The following is a 21,608-nucleotide window of genomic DNA, read 5'->3' on the forward strand; positions in this document are numbered from 1 at the left end:
AGGGCCACAATCAGGACTGCATACGACCGAGGCACACAGGGCCAACACCCTGCATCATGGTGTGGGGAGCGATCTCCTACACTGGCCGTACACCTCTGGTGATCGTCGAGGGGACACTGAATAGTGCACGGTACATCCAAACCGGAATCGAACCCATCGTTCTACCATTCCTAGACCGGCACGGGAACTTACTGTTCCAACCGGGCAATGCACGTCCGCATGTATCACGTGCCACCCAACGTGCTCTAGAAGGTGTAAGTCAACTACCCTGGCCAGCAAGATCTCCGGATCTGTCCCCCATACAGCATGTTTGGAACTGGATGAAGCGTCGTCTCACGCGGTCTGCACGTCCAGCACGAACGCTGGTCCAACTGAGGCGCCAGGTGGAAATGGCATGGCAAGCCGTTCCACAGAACTACATCCAGCATCTCTACGACCGTCTCCATGGGAGAATAGCAGCCTGCATTGCTGCGGAAGGTGGATATACACTGTACCAGTGCCGACATTGTGCATGCTCTGTTGCCTGTGTCTATGTGCCTGTGGTTCTGTCAGTGTGATCATGTGATGTATCTGACCCCAGGAATGTGTCAATAAAGTTTCCCTTTCCTGGGACATTGAATTCACGGTGTTCTTATTTCAATTTCCAGGAGTGTATTAACTGTCTTTAGATCTATGATTTATAAGTTACACGAATTCTCATTTAATAAGGATGACTTTAATAACGAATGGGACACAATAAAATATTTAGTTCACGCTAACGGGTATCCTACCAAGAACATGGAAGACATCGGTAAACGATTGGCAAAAAAAGAGTAGGAATAATGGAAGTTTAGACAGCACACTGACTGCACACGATGCTGGAGTGATGTATGCTAGTATTCCCTATGAAGGTAATATTCCGGAAAAGCTAGGAAAGTCGCTGATGGATTTAAATATTGTTCCAGCTTTCTTTATTCCTCATATAACGGACAATTGCACTCAAAGGAGGAGGCAAAAAGAACACAAACCTTTCGAACATGAAATTGACAGGAAGTGCAAAATGGGTAAGCAGGGATGCCTAGAGGACAAATTAAGGATGTAGAGACATATATCACTAGGGATTAGATAGATACTGTATACAGGAAAATTAAAGAAACCTTTGGAGGAAAGAGAACCACTTGTATGAATATCAAGGCATCATGGAAAATCAGTTCTGTGCACAGAGGGGAAGACAGAAAAGTGGAAGGAAGATGTAGAGCGTCTATACAAGGGCGATGTACTTGAGAGCAACGTTATGAAAATGGAAGAGGACGTAGGTGAAGATGAAATGGGAAATATGATACTGCGTGACGAATTTGACAGAACACTGAAAGACCTTAGCCGAAACAAGGCCCCAGGAGAAGACAACGTTCTATTAGAACTACTGATAGCCTTGGAAAAGCCAGCCGTGACAAACCTCTATAATTTGATTAATAAGATGTATGAGATAGAGGAAATACCCTTAGACTTCAAGAAGAATATAATAATCCTAATCCCAAAGAAAGCAGGAGTTGACAGATTTGCAAATTACTGAATTGACACGAATTCCTTACAGGCGAATGGAAAAACTGGTAGAAGCCGACCTTGGGGAAGATCAGTTCGGATTCCGTAGAAATGTGGGAACACGTGAGGCAATACTGAAGCTACGACTTATCTTAGAATATAGATTAAGGAAAGGCAAAGCTACGTTTCTAGCATTTGTAGACTTAGAGAAAGCTTTTGACAAAGTTGAATGGAATACTCTCTTTCAAATACTGAAGGTGGCAGGGGCCAAATACAGAGAGCGAAAGACTATTTACAATTTTTACAGAAACCATATGGCATTATAAGAGTCGAGGGGCATGAAATGTAAGTAGTGGCTGGGAAGGGAGTGAGACAGGGTTGTAGTCTATCCCTAATCAATCTGTATATTGAGGAAGCAGTAAAGGAAACAAATGAAAACTCTGGAGTAGGAATTAAAATCCATATAGAAGAAATAAAAACTTAGAGGTTCGTGAATGACATTGTAATTCTGTGAGAGACAGAAAGGGACGAGGAAGGGCAGCTGAAAGGAATGGACAGTGTCCTGAAAGGAGGCAATAGGAAAAACATCAATAAAAGTAAAACCAAGATAATGGAATGTAGCCTAATTAAATCAGGTGATGCTGAGGGCATTAGGTTAGGAAATGTGACATCTAAAGTAGATGAATTTTGCTATTTAAGATGCTAAATAACTGATGATTGGCGATGTAGAGTGGACATAAAATGTAGACTGGCAATAACAAGAAAAGCGTTTCTGAAGAAGAGAAATTTGTTAATATCGAGTATAGATTTAAGCGGTAGGAAGTCTTTCCTAAAAGTATTTGTATGGAGCGTAGCCACGTATGGATGAGAAAGAGGGACGATAAATAGTTTGAAAAAGAAGAGAATAGTAGCTTTCGAAATGTGGTGCTACAGAAGAATGCTGAAGATGAGATGGGTAGATCATGTAACTAATGAGGAGGTACTGAACAGAATTGGGGAGAAGAGGAATTTGTGACACAACTTGAATAGAATAAGGGATCGGTTGGCATGACATGTTCTAAGGCCTCAATGGATCAACAGTTTAGTACTGAAAGGCAACGTGGAGGGTAATAATCGTAGAGGGAGACGAAAAGATGAATACACTAATCATATTTAGAAGGATGTAGACTGGAGTAGTTACTTGGAGATGAAGAAGCTCGCACAGGATAGAGTAGCATGGAGAGCTGCATCAACCAGTCTGTGGACAGAAGACCACAACAACAGCGGCCAACGCCTTATTCTCCGTGGGTACATGTAATCTAAACTATGACATAGAACAGGCATTTACTGTATTAAGTGTACTCAGAGTGACACCCGCTACATTGGACAAATCGGCAGATCTTTTCAGACCAGGTTTATGGAGCATTGTAACGATAATAAGCCCAAATGAGCAATGTCTGTGCACTTAAATAGTCATAAATTTGTTAATGTTGAAGAGGATCTTTCTATACTTCACGTCTATGATAAGGCGTTGACTCTAAATGATTTGGGAGATACCGAGATTTTCAATTGTAGATTCAACAATCCTGACACTGCTCTTAAGGAGAAAGTTGAGCTCATGCATAAAAATTTTCTGAATAACTTCCTACAACGCATTCAATAGCGAGCTACAGACGTACCTTACTGTCTACTCTGCTCATGTTTCATAACCATGTCACGCTCCCTTCTTCTGAACTCTGTATCTATCGGTTTTGGATGTCCCACAAATAAAAATTTACCTTTTTTGTGTCTTTGTCCCGACACCTATAAGGCGTAGTTCCCAGCGGCTGTTGACCAAGTATGTAAATTCTAAAGGTTTTAGAGGAATTTAATCCTCTCTATGATACATCTCCGTCACTTGCTCTGGATATTGATCTGTATATTTCGTCAATGGATATGTGTATAGAAATTTGTGGTGAGTTCCTATGCGACCAAACTGGTGAGGTCATTGATCCGTAGTGTTCCACAGTACTTAATATAACTGAAAGTAACTTAAGGCAAGGACAACACACACACTCATGTCCGAGAGCGGACTCGAACCTCCGACGAGGGCAGCCGCGCGAACCGTGGCTAGGCGCCCTAGACCGCATTACTACCCCCCGCGGCGAACTGTGTTCAATAAAGACACTGGCGACGGGGGAGAGGGGGAGGCGGGATTAAAACGGGTCATTATTCGTAAATTCTCTTCCAGATTAAGGTTATCTTGCATGGTGTTAATAATTTTTTCTGCTAATAGTGCCTGGTTTGTCAGCCAGCATAATTCCCTACACTAAAAGTTTCTCCTGTATTTCTAATTATTACTGGCTTTTCTCCTGTATTTATAATTATTACTGGCTTGTGGTCGGTTATTGGAAATTCGCAAATTTTGGAGAGTATGGTTACCTAAAATTCATTGTTTTGTATTATTTTAAAGGGCGAGATTGTAACTGTTATAATTTTAAAAGGTATATACATTTCCTTAAAGTGTTTGTTAAATGGGTGGTTCATGAAATTTTAGGTTTATTTTTTAAGATGTGTTTTGTAAGATAAGTTTTATAATTGAAAATTGGTTTCGTAACCTGACGAAAGTGTACTGTGGCTCTTCCAGACCAGTGGATGGCACATGGCTATGAGTCCTGTCTCCCAAGGTGCCACCAGGGATTGGCTTGATTGTTGGTAACTGTGCATTTGCACTTGAATATTATATTAACTGAACCGTAGTTGGCACCGGCAGATAAAATGAATTGTGTTGTTGTTACAAATGATGTTCAATATCCGTTGCTAAATCTGTCTGCTACCCAAGCAACCACTGACGGCTGGCAGATTATAAGTAAGTGATTCAATTTCTCCTGAGTGTAACGAGAATTTTATTAATCAGCATTTGTACTGAGACATGTGCCTCGTTTGATGGGAGGTCTCCTCTTAGACTGACGAGTAGAAATGACAGACATGAGCAGATGTGGCATCGATTCTTTCTGTGGAGAACTGCGTGTAAACCTAAGTTTTGTTACATTTTTATTTACTGTATTGCTGTGACCTGGCAAGAAATTTTTCCACTCATTTGCAAAGGTAAGAAACAGCTAACATAGTTTTACACAAGCGCTGTAGGCATTACAAAAAAATGGCTCAGAGTACTATGGGACTTAACTTCCAAAGTCATCAGTCCCTTGAACTTAGAAGTACTTAAACGTAACTAACCTAAAGACATCACACACATCCATGCCCGAGGCAGGATTCGAACCTGTGACCGTAACGGTCACGGGGTTCCACACTGTAGCGCCTAGAACCGCTCGACCACTCCGGCAGGCGTAGGGATTACACTCCTCAGTTACTTTACTTTATGTTCACTTATTCACTGTCTTCCTCTACATCTTCTGGTGTGGTATCTGAGCGCACAGGACAGAGTCCACCATCACTCTAGTTTATTGCTAGACGGAAAATTTTTGGCTCTTAAATGCTGTATTGATAGGCCAGCAGCACAGCCACTGACGTACCATTATTTTAGCGAATGAATTTATGAAAAGATAATCTGAAATATTCGGTAAATTTGAGACACATCTATTACGTGCTATCATTTATCTATCCTAGGAACGCACCCATAATTTTGTATGTTATAATCTGTTTTAGAAGAGATGTGTAATTTTGTGGCTGTCCGCATATTTACCTGTGGAAGTAAACATTTAAACAAAAATATATTATTATGTAAAGCAATATGCACCTGTGTGGCTAAATGTTAATTTCTAGCATCCAGAGAGAGCCACCTAGCAGCTTTGGTGACAGTCATTTAGGTCTTAGCAGCTCGGTTCAAATCGACATTTGTTGCGAATCTTTGTTGCTACTGTAGCTCCCTCATCGTATGTGATCGGAGGGTTTCCCGGCGTATGTGTTGATTCCAGGGCTCTCGGGTGTCCGACCGGATGCTATCGTTGAAGTCCCACGATACTTCGACGAATAACCTTTCCTGCAGCATCATTTGGTTCTGATTGAATGGTCTGTCTGAATGGTTCTGTCTGCTCATTGTCGGTGTTGTTTATGTCCCTCAGTCGGACTTCGATTCCCTGCGCTGAAATCGTACCGTCGGCGCAGAGAATCGAAGCCCGACTGAGGCACATAACTAAAACCGCCAATGAGCAGATAGACCATTCCATCAGAACCATCTGATGATGTCGGTTATTCGCCGAAATATCGTAGGACTTCAACGATCGCATCCGGCTGGACACCTAGAGCCCTGGAAACTCTCTCACAGGTTTCGTGTAAGTAACAAAAAGTATATGAATATTATTTCTATTATCCCATGTTATATCTGTCTTCTTTAATTTGTGGACGCTAAATTGGCTTGATTTTCCTGCACTAATCAATGTGTAATTAATTCATATTGTTATTTTGTGTAACATTTTATTAATTTTTAAATTTCTAACCGTCATATAAAATATCTATTGAGCAAGAGATTCTTATAACAGATCAGTTCAAGTGACATCAAGAAACGACGAAAAAAGAATGAACCAATTGATTAAGAGACAAGGGACGATAGTTTGCCCAAACAATCGAGAATAAGATTTACCAATGGGAACAAGAGTGCCAAATACAGGATGTAAATGCATTCCAGTTATTTATGGAGGAAACCAATAAGTGTGTCGGTAACATAATTCCCGACGAAGTAACACAAACATCTGCCCAGATAACCAGAGTCAACGAATTTGTTGCCAATGAAATAAAACAGTGGCGAGGAGCTGTAGCAAAAGAAGTTATTACACGTAAGAGAGTCATAGAGGAAGTTAATTAAGTAATGGAGAGCAAAGGCTCATTTTTTCGGTTAACGATATTTCTGCATCCAGCTGTACTTCCGTGCCGATTACTACGCCGAAACCAGACAAGCGTCGTCTCCTAACGTTGCTATTCCTAATGTATTGTTTGGTTTAGGACCCACTGCATTCATTTCACATGAAATTTTAGAGGAAACCATGATCTGATGTCAACAATTAAATGTGTTTTCTTCAGCAAAAAAGTCTGGCCAAACCGTTCTATTGATTCAATAAGTTACTTGCATATTACTGCGCTTATAGAGTTATATTCACAAATTAAAGTTCATGAGTGGGCTTATGCAAAATGACCCAGCACTCTGGGCTGCAGAGGCTGCAGACATATGTAAAATCTGCGAAGATTTTGAATACTCTTTCTTCCTAATATTATTCGTAGGGTGTTAGGAAAAGCTTGCAGAAGGAAGTATTTAACGAATAACCTTTCAAGGGATGACAAGGAAGTGTCCCCCGGTACATAGAAAAATATATAAATAAAACGAAATAATGTAATTGAGATGGTAACGGCTTCCCACGTGCTGCGAATTTTAAAATCCAAGTTACTTGTCACGACGCGAGAAAAACTATTAAATGCACTTGATGAGTGTCCGAAATTCTTTCTTCTCTAAAGATAACATTAATTTGATACAAGGTGGCGAGAAGGCAGCACACAGTGCACAGCTTCAGTATTCAAATAACAACGGGCGATCACGCAATGCCAACAAGCAACATTTCCAGTTATCGGAAACTGTCGCAGTAGACCGGAGCAGCGTAGATCTGATAACAGGTCAGGGTCGTGTAGTCACAGTCCCTAATGTCACACGAGAAGCGGAAACCATTACGACCGGATGGGCATGATTCCAGTCATCATTTTCGACAGCCAAACCAACTGTGGCACAAGCTCCATTGTGGCAGCCGAGAAAATTGGTTATGTAGCTGTGAGTGTGGAAGAACCGTCGGTAAGGTTCACCCTGCAGACATTCATACAAAATCAAGAACCGACAGGAACCCCACTGGCCTGCTCTTGGCAGACTATGGAACACAGTTTACCTCTCTTTTAGCAATGGGATGGGCATCACTGAAAATTACACTCAGTGATTTAATGCTTACCATATCTATGCCTTATCGGCCAAATTGTTTCACAGAAATAATGTGTGTGAACAAGTTCTGACGCTTAAGGTAAGGGAACTCATGTTGCATTTATCCCTAGAACTAAGCCCATGTAGATTCAGGTCTTGCTGCAGATCATGTTAGGGGAAACAAAGTATGAGCGTTTTTGGACTAACGATCGAATGCATGGCAGGGATTGATATTTTCTAACATCAATACTGCCTAGACTTGCATATAATGTAACGTAAAGAGGAAAGAAAATTAATATTTACCTATGCTTTCTGGTATATAGTAATAAGTTTTTTTCACTCTTATTGAAGAAAGAACAAGTTAAAGTGAGCTAAGTAAAAGACCAGTTAAAGTGAGCTAAGTAAAAGACCAGTTAAAGTGATCTAACTAAAATATGTAAGCAGATGCGACTATCATTTATTGCTTACCACAATTTTTGTGTAGTACAAATGTAAATATTTTCTGTATGTACATATAATAATTGCGTGTTTCATGTAAATGTAGCAATTCAAATACGTACGCAAGGTAATTTCAGCACTTCACACAGTGATGAAAACTTCTGTAACTTTTTTTTTCTGTAGAAAAATTTTGTGAAAACTAGTACTTTTTATTATTATTGTTGTTATTATTATTATGCTCCGGTACGAGAACTATAGAGCACACCACTTTCCACATTTCTAAATACAGGATGTTTATAAATGAATATCGGGGTTTTAACGCTTTATAATATTTATTACCTTAAACGTACAGTTATAAATGATATGTTAAATGAAAGAGCAACTCAAACATTTTTACCAAGAAACTTATAAATGTTCATTGTGAGAACTGGCATAGCGAAGTACACGATTGGTTGAACTTCACTGTACCCAAGCGCTGGATAGGCTGCAAGGGGCTCAGTGACAGGGCTTGCTTGCTTTGCATGGTCTCCACGTTTACCCGACCTAACAACATGCGATTTCTTCCTATGGGGCTTCAACAAGGATCATGTGTACGTGCCTCCGCTACCAGGAGACCTCCCTGAATTAAGAAGCGGGATTGAAGCAGCTGTTGCTACAATCACTGAAGACACACTTATCATCGTTTGAGAAGAACTCGGCTATAGACTTGATGTGTGACGTGTGACAAATTGTGCTCACATTGAACATTTAGAAGGCTCATGGTAAAACTGTTAGAGTTGCTCTTTCATTTGAGATATCATTTATAACTGTGAGTTCAGTATAATAAATATTATAAATCGTTAAAACCCCAATATGCATGTATAAGCACCCTGTGCGATGTGTAATGACCTACGTTTGATTGAAGGACAAACGAATATACAAGAGCACTGCAGTGTGAGCTGAATGTGCGTGATCTCAAGTGATTTTTCGTGATTTTGTTTTCACTCACCGGGAGATGTTAACATTACCAGTGAACCTCTGGTATATACTTTAGACCGACGTTCTACACTCATAAGAGATGCAATTCATGTACAAATAAGAGGCATTGTAAAGTCAACCCTTCAGTGATTTACATCATCCTTCTGTGTCCAGAAACTAACGTGCAACGATAAGAAGCTGTTGGTATGGTCTTTCAAAATCCCTGTGGGAATTCCATTTCTAAATTATTTTATTCAATTTACGCTTATTCAGCGTCTGCCACAACGTATCTTGGTGTTTGTATCTGACTGAAGATGGTGGAATCCGGCATTGTTTTGCGTTATTACTAGATGAAGAATACATTTGATCTTAACGGAAATATTAATTCTACGGTTTTGGAAGATGCCATTTTTCCATACAGGGCATGCTTTTAACACGGAGACATTCACAAAATTTGCCATTTTGGAAACACCCCTACTCTTGGCTCAAAAGACCATACCATTTTAGATGTCAAGTAAATCGGTTAGTTTCCACATTACGACAAAGACTGCACTGTATTCTGCAACCTCTGACACACTTTTTATACCTTCTACTGCTAGTATTGGCACCTGCCTTTTGTGGGTGGTCATTGCACGTTGACGTCGAACATCGGCAGTCCTCATTAATCTGACTGAACAGTGTAGTCTACGGTGATGTAACTATTCAAGTCTTAGATGCTTAATTTAAATTAACTTTTTTTGAGTGATTAGTCTTTTGAATCGTTTGACGTGGCCTGCAATGAATTCGTCTCGTGAGCCAACATTTTCATCTCAGAGCAGCACTCGCACCTTAAGGCTTCAATTATTTCCTAGATATATTGCACACTCTGTCTTCCCCTACAATTTTTACTCTCTATAGTTGCAGGCAATACCACGGAAGCTATTTCCGGATGTCTTAACAGGTGTTCAATCATTCTTCTTTTCTGTGTGTCATTAAACTCCTTTTCTTTCCGATTCTGCCGAGAACCTCCTCATCCCTTAAAACCAAATTTTCGATGTTGTTCTGCAGCAACACGTCTCAAACACTTCCATTCGCTTCTGTTCCAGTTTTCCTACAGTCCACGTAGAGTGCTGTGCTCCAAACGTACATTCTCAGAAATTTATTCCTCAAATTAAGCCCTCTGTTTGATTCTAGTAGACATCTCTAAGACAGGAACGCCCTTTTTACTAAAGCTTTTTCTTATGTCCTTCTTGAACCATACGCCATCGATTATTTCGCTGCATAGATTGCACAATTCCTTGACTTCGTATACTTCATGATTCCCATTTCTGATGTTAAATTTGTAGATCATCTCATTTATCATACTTCTCCTTACGTTCGTCTTTCCTCGGTTTACTCTCAGACCATTTTCTGTATCGATAACACTGTGCATTCCATGCAAGAGGATGTGCAATTCACCTTCACTCTCACTGAGGGCAACAATATCATCAGCGAACCTTAGCATTGACAACCTTTGAGCCTAAATTTTAATCCCGTACTTGAATCTTCCTTTTATTTACGTCATTGCTACTTCGATGTGTAGATGGAACAGTAGGGGCGAAAGATGACATCCCTGTCTTATTCCATTTTTAATTCCCGCACTTACTTCTTGGTCTTCTAGTCTTATTGTTCCCTCTTTGTTCTTGCACACATTGTACATTTGAAGGCCCTGCATCATTTTACATAGTCGAAGACAGAATGGTAGTTAGAGCTATAGGCACGGGACAGTATATTTCGCAAATTGTTAGGGAATTAAGTATTTCGACATCCACAGTCTCAAAAGTTTGTCGAGAATATCAAATTTCCGGCATTACATTTTGTCCGATAACCTTCACTTAACGAGTAAGAGCAGCGGAGGCTGCGTAGTGCAGTCAGTGCTAGAAGTGAAACAACAGTGCGTGAAATAACCACAGAAATCAATGTGGGACGTACCACGATCATCTCCATTGGTACCGTGCGGCGAAATCTGGCGTTAACGGGCTGTAGTAGCAAACAACCGACGCGAGTGCCTTTACTAACAGCACTACATCCCCAGCAGGCCCATTCCTGGGCTCGTGACAATACCGGTTCGATCCTAGACGACTGGAAAACCGTAGCCTGGTCAGATGAGCTCCGATTTCATTTGGTAAGAGCTGATGGTGGGGTTCGAATGTGGCGCAGAATCCACAAGGTCATGGTCCCAGTTTGCTAACAAGAAACTTCGAAAGCTGGTGGTGGCTCCACAATGGTGTTTGCATGGAATGAACTGGGTCCTCTAATCCAGCTGATTTAGTCACTTACTGGAAATGGGTATGTTCGGCTACTTTGAAGATCATTAGCATTCATGAACTTCATTTTCTCAAGCATCGATGTCAATGGGGCAAAATTGCTTCCGACCGGTTTGAAAAACATTCTAGGCAACTCGATTGGCCTCCAGACCATCGCACATGAATCCCATGGAACATTTATGAGACATAATCGAAAGGTTAGTACGTGCACAAAACCCTGTACCAGCAACACTTCCGCTATTATAGACGACTATACAGGCAGCATGGCTCAATATTTCTGCAGGAGATTTCCAGTGACTTGTCGGGTTCCACGCTACGTCAAGTTTCTGCTTTATTCCGGGCGAAAGGCTTCTCGACACATTATTAGGAGTTGCCCCATGACCTTCGGTAACCCAGTGTAGTAAACGTCTACTGACTGGTTTGATGCGGCCCGCCAAGAATTCCTTTCCTGTGCTAACCTCTTCATCTCAGAGTACCACTTGCAACCTACGTCCTCAATTATTTGCTTTACGTATTCCAATCTCTGGTTTTCTCTACAGTTTTTGCCTTCTACAGTTGCCTCTAGTACCATGGAAGTCATTCCCTCATGTCTTAGCAGATGTCCTATCATCCTGACCCTCCTCCTAATCAGTGTTTCCCACATATTCCTTTCCTCTCCGATTCTGCGTAGAACCTCCTCATTCCTTACCTTATCAGTCCACTTAATTTTCAACATTCGTCTATAGCACCACATCTCAAATGCTTCGATTCTCTTCTGTTCCGGTTTTCCCACAGTCCATGTTTCACTACCATACAATGCTGTACTCCAGACGTACATCCTCTGGAATTTCTTCCTCAAATTAAGGCCGGTATTTGATATTAGTAGACCTCTCTTGGCCAGAAATGCCTTTTTTGCCATAGCGAGTCTGCTTTTGATGTCTTCCTTGCTCCGTCCGTCATTGGTTATTTTACTGCCAAGGTAGCAGAATTCCTTAACTTCATTGACTTCGTGACCATCAATCCTGATGTTAAGTTTCTCGCTGTTCTCATTTCTACTACTTCGCATTACCTTCGTCTTTCTCCGATTTAGTCTCAAACCATACTGTGTACTCAGTAGACGGTTCATTCCGTTCAGCAGATCATTTAATCCTTCTTCACTTTCACTCAGGATAGCAATGTCATCAGCGAACCGTATCATTGATATCCTTTCACCTTGTATTTTAATTTCACACCTGAACCTATCTTTTATTTCCATCATTGCTTCCTCGATGTACAGATTGAAGAGTAGGGGCGAAAGGCTACAGCCTTGTCTTACTCCCTTCTTAATACGAGCACGTCGTTCTTGATCGTCCACTCTTATTATTCCCTCTTGGTAGTTGTACATATTGTATATGACCCGTCTCTCCCTATAGCTTACCCCTACTTTTTTCAGTATCTCGAACAGCTTGCACCATTTTATATTGTCGAACGCTTTTTCCAGGTCGACAAACCCTATGAACGTGTCTTGATTTTTCTTGAGCCTTGCTTCCATTATTAGCCGTAACGTCAGAATTGCCTATCTCGTGCCTTTACTTTTCCTAAAGGAAAACTGATCGTCACCTAACGCATTCTCAGTTTTCTTTCCCATTCTTTTGTATATTATTCTCGTAAGCAGCTTCGATGCATGAGCTGTTAAGCTGATTTGGCGATAATTGTGTGGATGATGCTTTTACGAAAGTCAGATGGTATGTCGCCAGACTCATATATTCTACACACCAACGTGAATAGTCGTTTTGTTGCCACTGCCCCTAATGATTTTAGAAATTCTGATGAAATGTTATCTATCCGTTCTGCCTTATTTGACTGTAAGTCCTCCAAAGCTCTTTTAAATTCCGATTCTAATACTGGATCCCCTATCTCTTCTAAATCGGCTCCTGTTTCTTCTTCTATCACATCAGATAAATCTTCACCCTCATAGAGGCTTTCAATGTATTCTTTACACCTATCTGCTCTCTCCTCTGCATTTAATAGTGGTATTCCCGTTGCACTCTTAATGTTACCACCAATGCTTTTAATGTCACCAAAGGTTGTTTTGACTTTCCTGTATCCTGAGTCTGTCCTTCCGACAATCATATCTTTTTCGATGTCTTCACATTTTTCCTGCAGCCATTTCGTCCTAGCTTCCATGCACTTCCTATTTATTTCATTCCTCAGCGACTTGTATTAATGTATTCCTGATTTTCCCGGAACATGTTTGTACTTCCTCCTTTCATCAATCAACTGAAGTATTTCTTCTGTTACGCATTCTTTTTTTTTTTTTTTTTTTCTCATCCACTGCTTCTCGGCAACCTAGCATACTTCTTGTAATATATAATAAAGTTGTAGGAAGTAGTGGACCCTGAACCTGTATATTATTTTTTTTTAATTTCTGTTTAGTTTTTTAATTGTTATTATTATTATTTTTGTTTGTTTGTTATTTTTTTATTGTAAAAGAAAAATCTTCATGGAATGTGAAGAAGGAATTTTATGTTAAGGCACTAATTCCATAGCCTCCTTTCCTTCTTGAGATTAATAATAATAATAAAAAAGTATGTTCCCTTCCATGGAAACAAATGAGACTTCCTTCTCAGTCATAAAATGAATGTATAAGAAAACAATTTATCTTTAACCCTGCGATACTGGCTTTCGGCTTCGGCTTCTTCTGTGCAATAAACAAAATAGCCTTCTTTGCCAGCAGAGGATAAGAGATTGTAATATGAAACTGTAAAATTGTACTTCTCCCCAATTGTTTTTGTTTAAGCGTCGTGTCGCTTAAATAAACGATTTTTGTTTATCTCGTTGGCTTGTCAACCAATGCCCAGTCGCTCGAATACAATTTTCAGCATATTGCCGTAGTTTTTCTTGTGGTCTTTATATTTCAGGGCGTTATAAAAAGCACACTTCAAGTACATGTAAAAATCAGTGGAATTGTCATTTCCCAGGTGATTAATTACGTAATTCACATAGTGTCCCATTAACCAATGGACCGAGTTGTTTTTTGCTGCTGGAAAATAGCAAGTCTGAGGCCTGAGGAATGTAACAGGGGGAAAATTTTCCACCGAAGATCTCGTAAGAAAAGCCAGTTGTTCCCTAATCCAATTACAGAGTTGTAGATTGCCACCGCACGTGAATCTGTGCACTAACGTGTCGATCAATTTACATTTGAGACATAGGTTCGTGTCGCTAACGCCGATTGCATGTAACCTTTCATTGGTGCTTACGGTCTCATTCACTGTTTTATACCACGCTGACTTGACGTCCGATGGTAGACCACGCATATTAATATTTTTCCATATGGCGTCCCAATCAGTGTGTGGGTATTTACTTTCCAATTTGTTTCTCCCCTCCATTTTCTTTCGATGGCACAGAATATCGCGGGCCGTGATCCGTCGTGAGTTGATGATGACACCGCCGAGATAGCTGAATTCCACAAAATATACACGAACGTACTGGAGCCGGTTATTTATTTTTTGCACATTCACCGGCGCCTGTAAACTGGCAGGCCTGACAACTTCAAATAATTTAGTTGTAATGCTATCAGCGTGGTCGCTAAGGATAGTGGCGGTCCTTTTTATAAAAAGCGCAGACGCCTTATTTCTGATGTCAACTAACCCCAAACCTCCATTCCTGGGATCTAAGGTCGCAGTTTTTGCGTCGACTCTGAATATGTCCCCTCTCCAAAGATAGCTGGCAATGGTAGACATTATCTTTTTTCCAATCATTTTCGGTAGTGGGAAGATCTGTGCTATAAAGTAACTCCTGGAGAGAATGCAGTGGTTAATGAAAATCACCCTCTGAACTTGGTTCATGTTACGGTGGAGGTTTTCTCTTGTTGTTCCAAGAAGTTGTCCCGACGTATTTCTCCAATTGATAGCTGCCATTTTTAACGGACAAGGTGTCAGTGTTATTCCTAGTGCTTTGCATTGGGTGACCATTGTGGCCCAGGCTAAGGTGGTATGTTGAAAACCCCGCAGGTTTAGGAGTTTGCTTTTGTTTGCGTTGACACCTGCTCCGGAGACTCTACAGTACTTTTTAATTAGCGTTTCCAATTTCAAAATGTCGTCGGGATTTCGCAGGACGACTCCGACATCATCGGCATAGGCGTTTATGACTGTTCGGTGACCAGATAATGTGATGCCAGTTAGAGTGGCATGAACACTGCGGAGGAAAGGTTCTAATGAAAGCACGAATAGGAACATGGAGAGGGGGCTTCCTTGAGGAACGCCGCGCCTGATCTGAATCTGCTTTGTCCTCTGGCAGTTAACTGATATACAAGCGCTGATGCCTGTTGCAACATTTCTGATCACACTTACGACTCGCTCATTAAAACCTATTTTGTTCAGTGTGGCACTAAGGAATCTATGATCCACACGATCAAATGCTTTCTGGAAGTCAATAAACATGATAGCACATTTTATGGTGGTCACAGCAGTGATTGCAATTATATCTCTATATTCAGCTATGCTTTTGAAAATGCTCTTGGTAGGCACACAGGACTGGTATGGACTTACTATCTTTTTGGCCAACTGTGAGAGTCTGTTGTTTAAAATTCTGCCGATGATTTTATAATCGGAGTTTAACAGGGAGATAGGACGAAAGTTGTTGAGGTTTCTTTGTGCAGCATTTTTTGGGATTAGTACTATTGTGCTCTCTTTAAAAACAGCAGGTAAATGCTTTCCCTGAAGCACCTCGTTCGTCATTCGGGTAAACATGTCACCAATCAGTGGCCAGTATCGTTTATAAAATTCAACAGGCAAACCATCCGGTCCCGGCGATTTCCTCAGAGGAGATTTGCAGATGATTCTGTGGATATCTTCGTTAGTACACTCAACGAGAAGGTCTTCGTTTTCCTCGTCCGAGACCTGTGGAGCTATGGAACTAAGGAACTCATCGAAGGACTCTTCACATACCGGATTGGCAGTGTATAGGTCTTCGTAATATTTGTGCACTGCATTGACGATGTCTCTCTGAGTCGTGAGTGTCTCGCCAGTTTCAGACTGAAGTCCATCAATGAAGGTGCGTCTCCTGTTTCTTTCGTGCTTCAGTAGATGGTACAAGGAAGCATGTTCATCCTCCACGACTGTCTTAGCCTTGGATTTTAATTTCAGACCCTCCATCTGCTGTCTTTTAAGACTGAGCAATTTGGCCTTAGTTTGCTTGATATCTGCCAGACGGACGTTGGAAGTGTTTGCCTGCTCATATAAATTTCGCAGCATGGTATAATAAAATTCTATGGAATTTTTCAAGTCTTTCGATCGTTGTACACTATACTGGATGAGAACTTTTCTCAGTTTAGGCTTTGCCCTGTTGCACCACCAGTCTAGTACTGAGACGTGTCTATCTGCAGAGCGGAGGCACAATGCCCACGCTTCTGTCAAACTTTCTTCTAATCCGTCGTCCTGCATCAGTGACGTATTAAGGTGCCATGAACTTCTAAAACGGCGAGTGGGTTGCGCAGTAAGGTTGATGGAAGCTAGCACGGAGCTATGATCAGAAAAGTAAACTGGAATCGTCTCTGCTTTAATGAAGGAGCTAACTAGACTTTGCGAGATGTAGAGTCTGTCGATCCTGCTACGTGAGTGAGGACCTAGGAATGTAAATGCCACAAATGTGGGATACATTATTTCCCAAGCATCTTTAAGCTGTAAAACAGTGACGAAACGCTTCAGTTCATTGCAGTTATTAAAATTCGGAACCTGGTCTTTCTTATTTATCACACAATTAAAATCACCGCCTATTATAAGATCTTTTGGGTTTTTCCGTAATAAATAAATGATTTCTTCTTTATAGAACTGTGCTCTTTCCATTCTATTGGATGTGCCAGAAGGGGCATACAGATTGATAAGGGTAGAACCAAAGACTTTTATACCTATCGCTCTGCCGGAGTCCAACCTCTCGATATCCGAGACAGGAATCCCCTCCCTGACTAAAATTGCTGTACCGACGTTGGTGTCAAGTGAGACATTTAAAATCGCCAAATATCCAGGCACTGTAAGATTAGTCAGCACTACTTCCTGTAGGAAAGCAATGTCCGTCCCTGACTCATATAAATAATCCTTGAGCGCTGTAACTTTAGTCACGGATGTAATCCTGTTAATATTGATAGTCGTAATTGTATATGCCTGGGACATTTAGTTTGCATAAAAAGTAAATAAGTGATTAAAAAGATAACAAAATATTAATAAAAAAAAAAGAGATGTGCAGCTTCTAGAAGGGAGAAACGACTCCGCTTAAACAAACATCTAAAAGAATAGTCGGTATTTGAAGCTGGTTCCTCTGAAATATGACTAAGACAGTAGTACAATTAGAAATGAAACTGGTTCAACAAAATCCTTTTTTTTTTTTCATCTTACAGCCTCATTTTGGTGCAGGATTCCGAACATCTCGGGTTTTAGTTTTACCGAGGGGCTTTGCATCACTAATGTCACTTGAAGGTACCTCCTTAGGTCTTTCCGTGATGATTTCATACAAGACGTTCTTGGCCGTCGCTTCCTCTTGTGCTGGTTGTTGTTTGCTTTGGTTACGGGAAGCTTTGAGATTAGGTTGCGGTTTTAGTCGGCGTCTTCGGACATCTTGGTTCAACGCGCCGTCATTCGGATTGTCTATCTTTACCACCGTTGTGACCGAAGCTGCCTCAACAGCGTCCTTTTTACGAGTGCCATTTCCTTGTTCTTCCGTCACTAGCTCCAGAGCACTGACTGAGTCGGCGGTTTGTGGGTCTGTAAGTGCTTGAGTTGGGTTCCGCTCCGTCACCTCTTGTGCTTCGGAGTGCGCCTCTTCCGTCTCCGCGACAATCGTTACTGCGTCCCCTCCGTGGACCGTTTGTACCTGTTCAGCCGCCGACAGCGGCCGGGTTGCCTCAGCGGCTGTCGTCACGTCAATACATGTACTGTTTGTTTCCTCGAGCACATCCGCATGACACTGCTTCTGCTTGCGGGTGGAAGGCGAATTACGGGCGGACTCGCCGTCCGAGCCGTCATCGGTCGTTTCCAACGGTCGCTTCTTATTCTGGAGATCGCAATCGGGAACAGAAGGGTGTGATGTAATGACGCTCAGGGGAGGGAACTCCGTAGTAGTTATGGCGGGCACTGCAGAAGTACATGCACCACTGTCGTTAACCGAAAGAAGGGAAGTGCTATTTGGTAAGACATCGATGAGGGTCAGTTTTTGACGCTGTGTTAGATTGTTCCGAAGAACAAAAACACGGCGCGGACAATCTTGTCGGAAATGACCTGTCTCATTGCAAATATTGCACGTGCGCTCCTGACCAGAATACACAACATGTGCTTTATGGCCTGCAACGGATATATGGGACGGAATGTTGGCTTTCACCTCCATTTCAACGGATCTAATGCCATTAAAACACTGTATCTTGTATAGCTTCGACCATCTTTCGTTATAGATAGATCTAACTTCGCCATATTTAGATAGAGCGTCCTTGATCAACTGATTATCAATTTCAATTGGAACATTCAAAATCCTGACATTGGTGTACATGATATCAGCTTTTCGTACAGAGACATTACTTTTTGAACCGTCTCGATGAACAAATTCGACGGAATTACCCCATTTTGCAAGCAACTTATCGACTGTCACTGAGTTCAGAAATTTAACAAAAACACAGTATTTTTCAGCATCTAATTGCGTGGTATGAACAGAGTCAGAATTTATACCGATTACCTCAGTCAGCCAATCGTGGATTTCCAGCGCAGTGGGTTGGACCGGCCGTGTTTCTTTCTCGAACGAGAAGACTAAAGTATTCTTCCTGACGGTGTCAGACATGGTCGTCGGTTCCGACGAAATTCCGGCAACAACCGAAATTGCGGCGAAGCACGAGACGTGGAACGGACGAAAGCACTATAAAAACACTTATCAGAGACACCACTCAAAAAATAACAACGAAAATGTACAGCTAACTTCACGTAAACACCAAACGCCGGCGATAGCGCTAACGTACGCGGAGTAAACAACAAGCACGTCCGACCGCGGCGACGGCTAAAGCCAGAATGCATGGTTTCTTTGCAGCTACCTTCTTTGTACCTATGTTTTCCTTCCCAATTTCTGTGATGGCCCTTTTTAGAGACGTCCATTCCTCTTCAACTGTGTTGCCTACTGCGCTATTCCTTATTGCTGTATCTATAGCGTTAGAGAACTTCAAACGTATCTCGTCATTCCTTAGAACTTTCGTATCCCACTTCTTTGCGTATTGATTCTTCCTGACTAATGTCTTGAACTTCAGCCTACTCTTCATCACTACTTTATTGTGATCTGAGTGTATATCTGCTCCTGGGTACGCCTTACAATCCAATATCTGATTTCGGAATCTCTGTGTGACCATGATGTAATCTAATTGAAATCTTCCCGTATCTCCTGGCCTTTTCCAAATATACCTCCACCTCTTGTGATTCTTGAACAGGGTATTCGCTATTACTAGCTGAAACTTGTTACAGTACTCAATTAGTCTATCACCTCTTTTATTCCTTGTCCCAAGCCCATATTTTCCTGTAACCTTTTCTTCTACTCCTTCCCCTACAACTGCATTCAAGTCGCCCATGACTATTAGATTTTGATCCCCCTTTACATACTGCATTACCCTTTCAATATCCTCATAAACTTTCTCTATCTGTTCATCTTCAGCTTGCGACGTCGGCATGTATACCTGAACTATCGTTGTCGGTGTTGGTCTGCTGTCGATTCAGATTAGAACAACCCGGTCTCTGAACTGTTCACAGTAACACACCCTCTGCCCTACCTTCCTATTCATAACGAATCCTACACCTGTTATACCATTTTCTGCTGCTGTTGATATTACCCGATACTCATCTGACCAGAAATCCTTGTCTTCCTTCCACTTCACTTCACTGACCCTTACTATATCTAGATTGAGCCTTTGCATTTCCCTTTTCAGATTTTCTAGTTTCCCTACCAAATTCAAGCTTCTGACATTCCACGCCCCGACTCGTAGAACGTTATCCTGTCGCTGATTATTCAATCTTTTTCTCATGGTAACCTCCCCCTTGGCAGTCCCCTCTCGGAGATCCGAATGGGGGACTATTTCGGAATCATTTGCCAATGGAGAGATCATCATGACAGTTCTTCAACTACAGGCCACATGTCCTGTGGACACAAGTTACGTGTCTTTAATGCAGTGGTTTCCATTGCCTTCTGCATCCTCATGTCGTTGATCATTGCTGATTCTTCCGCCTTTAGGGGCAATTTCCCACCCCTAGGACAAGTGGGGTGTCCTGAACCTCTATCCGCTCCTCCGCCCTCTTTGACAAGGCCGTTGTCATAATGAGGCTGACTTCTTATGCCGGAAGTCTTCGGCCGCCAATGCTGATTGTTTATCAAAATTTAGGCACTGGCAGGGATCGAACCCGGGACCGAATACGTTTTCATTATGAATCAAAGACGTTAGCCCTAGACCACAGGTACTTCCCCTGCAGCTTACCTGTGCTTGCCACAGCGTTCCAAACATTTTGCACCCTTTTACATCCTTGAAAGCTTTTTCCAGGTCGGCAAATCGTATGAAAGTGTCTTGACTTTTCTTGTGTCTTGCTTCCATTATCAATGACAAAGCCAGATCCACCTTTCTGGGCGCCGTTACCTTTTCCAAAGCTGAATTGATCATCATCTAACCGATCCTCAGTTTTCTTTTCCATTCTCCTGTACTTTATTCTCGTCATCAATTTGGATGCATGAGCTGTTAAACACAGTTCGTGGTAACATCCGCACTGTTATCTTCCGAATTGTGCTGCAGAATAATTTTTTTCTGAACCTCTACTGGTGTATTTACAGTCTCATCCATTCTACACACCAACGCGAATACTTATTTTGTAGTCCCTCAATTGTTTTAGAAATTCTGATAGGAATATTGCCTATCCCTTCCGCCGTATTTGATCTTAATACCTCCAAAGCTCTTTTTTTTTTTAATTCTGACTCTAATACTGGATCCTCTATCTCTTCCTATCGACTCCTGTTGTATCTTCTGTCACGCCATCACACAAATCGATTTCCACCTGTCCACTCCCTCCTCTGCATTTAACCATGGAACTTTCATTGTACTCTGTGTCTTTCCGCTCTTATTTATGATTTCACAGAATGCTATTTTCACTTTCCTTTATTATGAGGCAGTCCTTCCGCCAATCAATTATTTTTCTATTTCTCACATTTTTCTTGCAACCATTTCTGTTAGCTTCACTGCTTGTCCTTCTTGTTTCATTCTTAAGCGACTTGTGTCCCTGTATTGCTGAACTTCCCTGAACATTTAGTACACCCTGCTTTCGTAAATCAGGTGAAGCTTTTCTTACGTTACCTATGGTTTCCTCGCAGCTACCTTACTTCCGCCTATATTTTTCATTCCATCTTTTGTGAATCCCCTTTTTAGAGATGTCCCTCCCTCTTCTACTGAACTGCGTGCTGAGTTATTCATTATCACTGTATCTGTAGCCTCAGAGAACTTCAAGTATCTCTCTTCATTCCTTACTATTTCCATACCCCACTTCTTTGCATATTGTTTCTTTATGACTAGTCTCTTA

The 21,608-nt window shown here is 41.5% G+C and overlaps 1 protein-coding gene across 1 annotated transcript in view; it reads right to left on the reverse strand.

The window, feature by feature from the left end:
* The window catches only part of LOC126267131 (hemicentin-2-like), a 140,858-nt gene that overhangs the window by 73,396 nt on the left and 45,854 nt on the right, over nt 1-21,608 (reverse strand). The gene's annotated exons all lie outside the window — the stretch shown is intronic.

The sequence above is a fragment of the Schistocerca gregaria genome, chromosome 4 (assembly GCF_023897955.1).
Source record: "Schistocerca gregaria isolate iqSchGreg1 chromosome 4, iqSchGreg1.2, whole genome shotgun sequence".
Classification (NCBI taxonomy): Eukaryota; Metazoa; Arthropoda; class Insecta; order Orthoptera; family Acrididae; genus Schistocerca; species Schistocerca gregaria.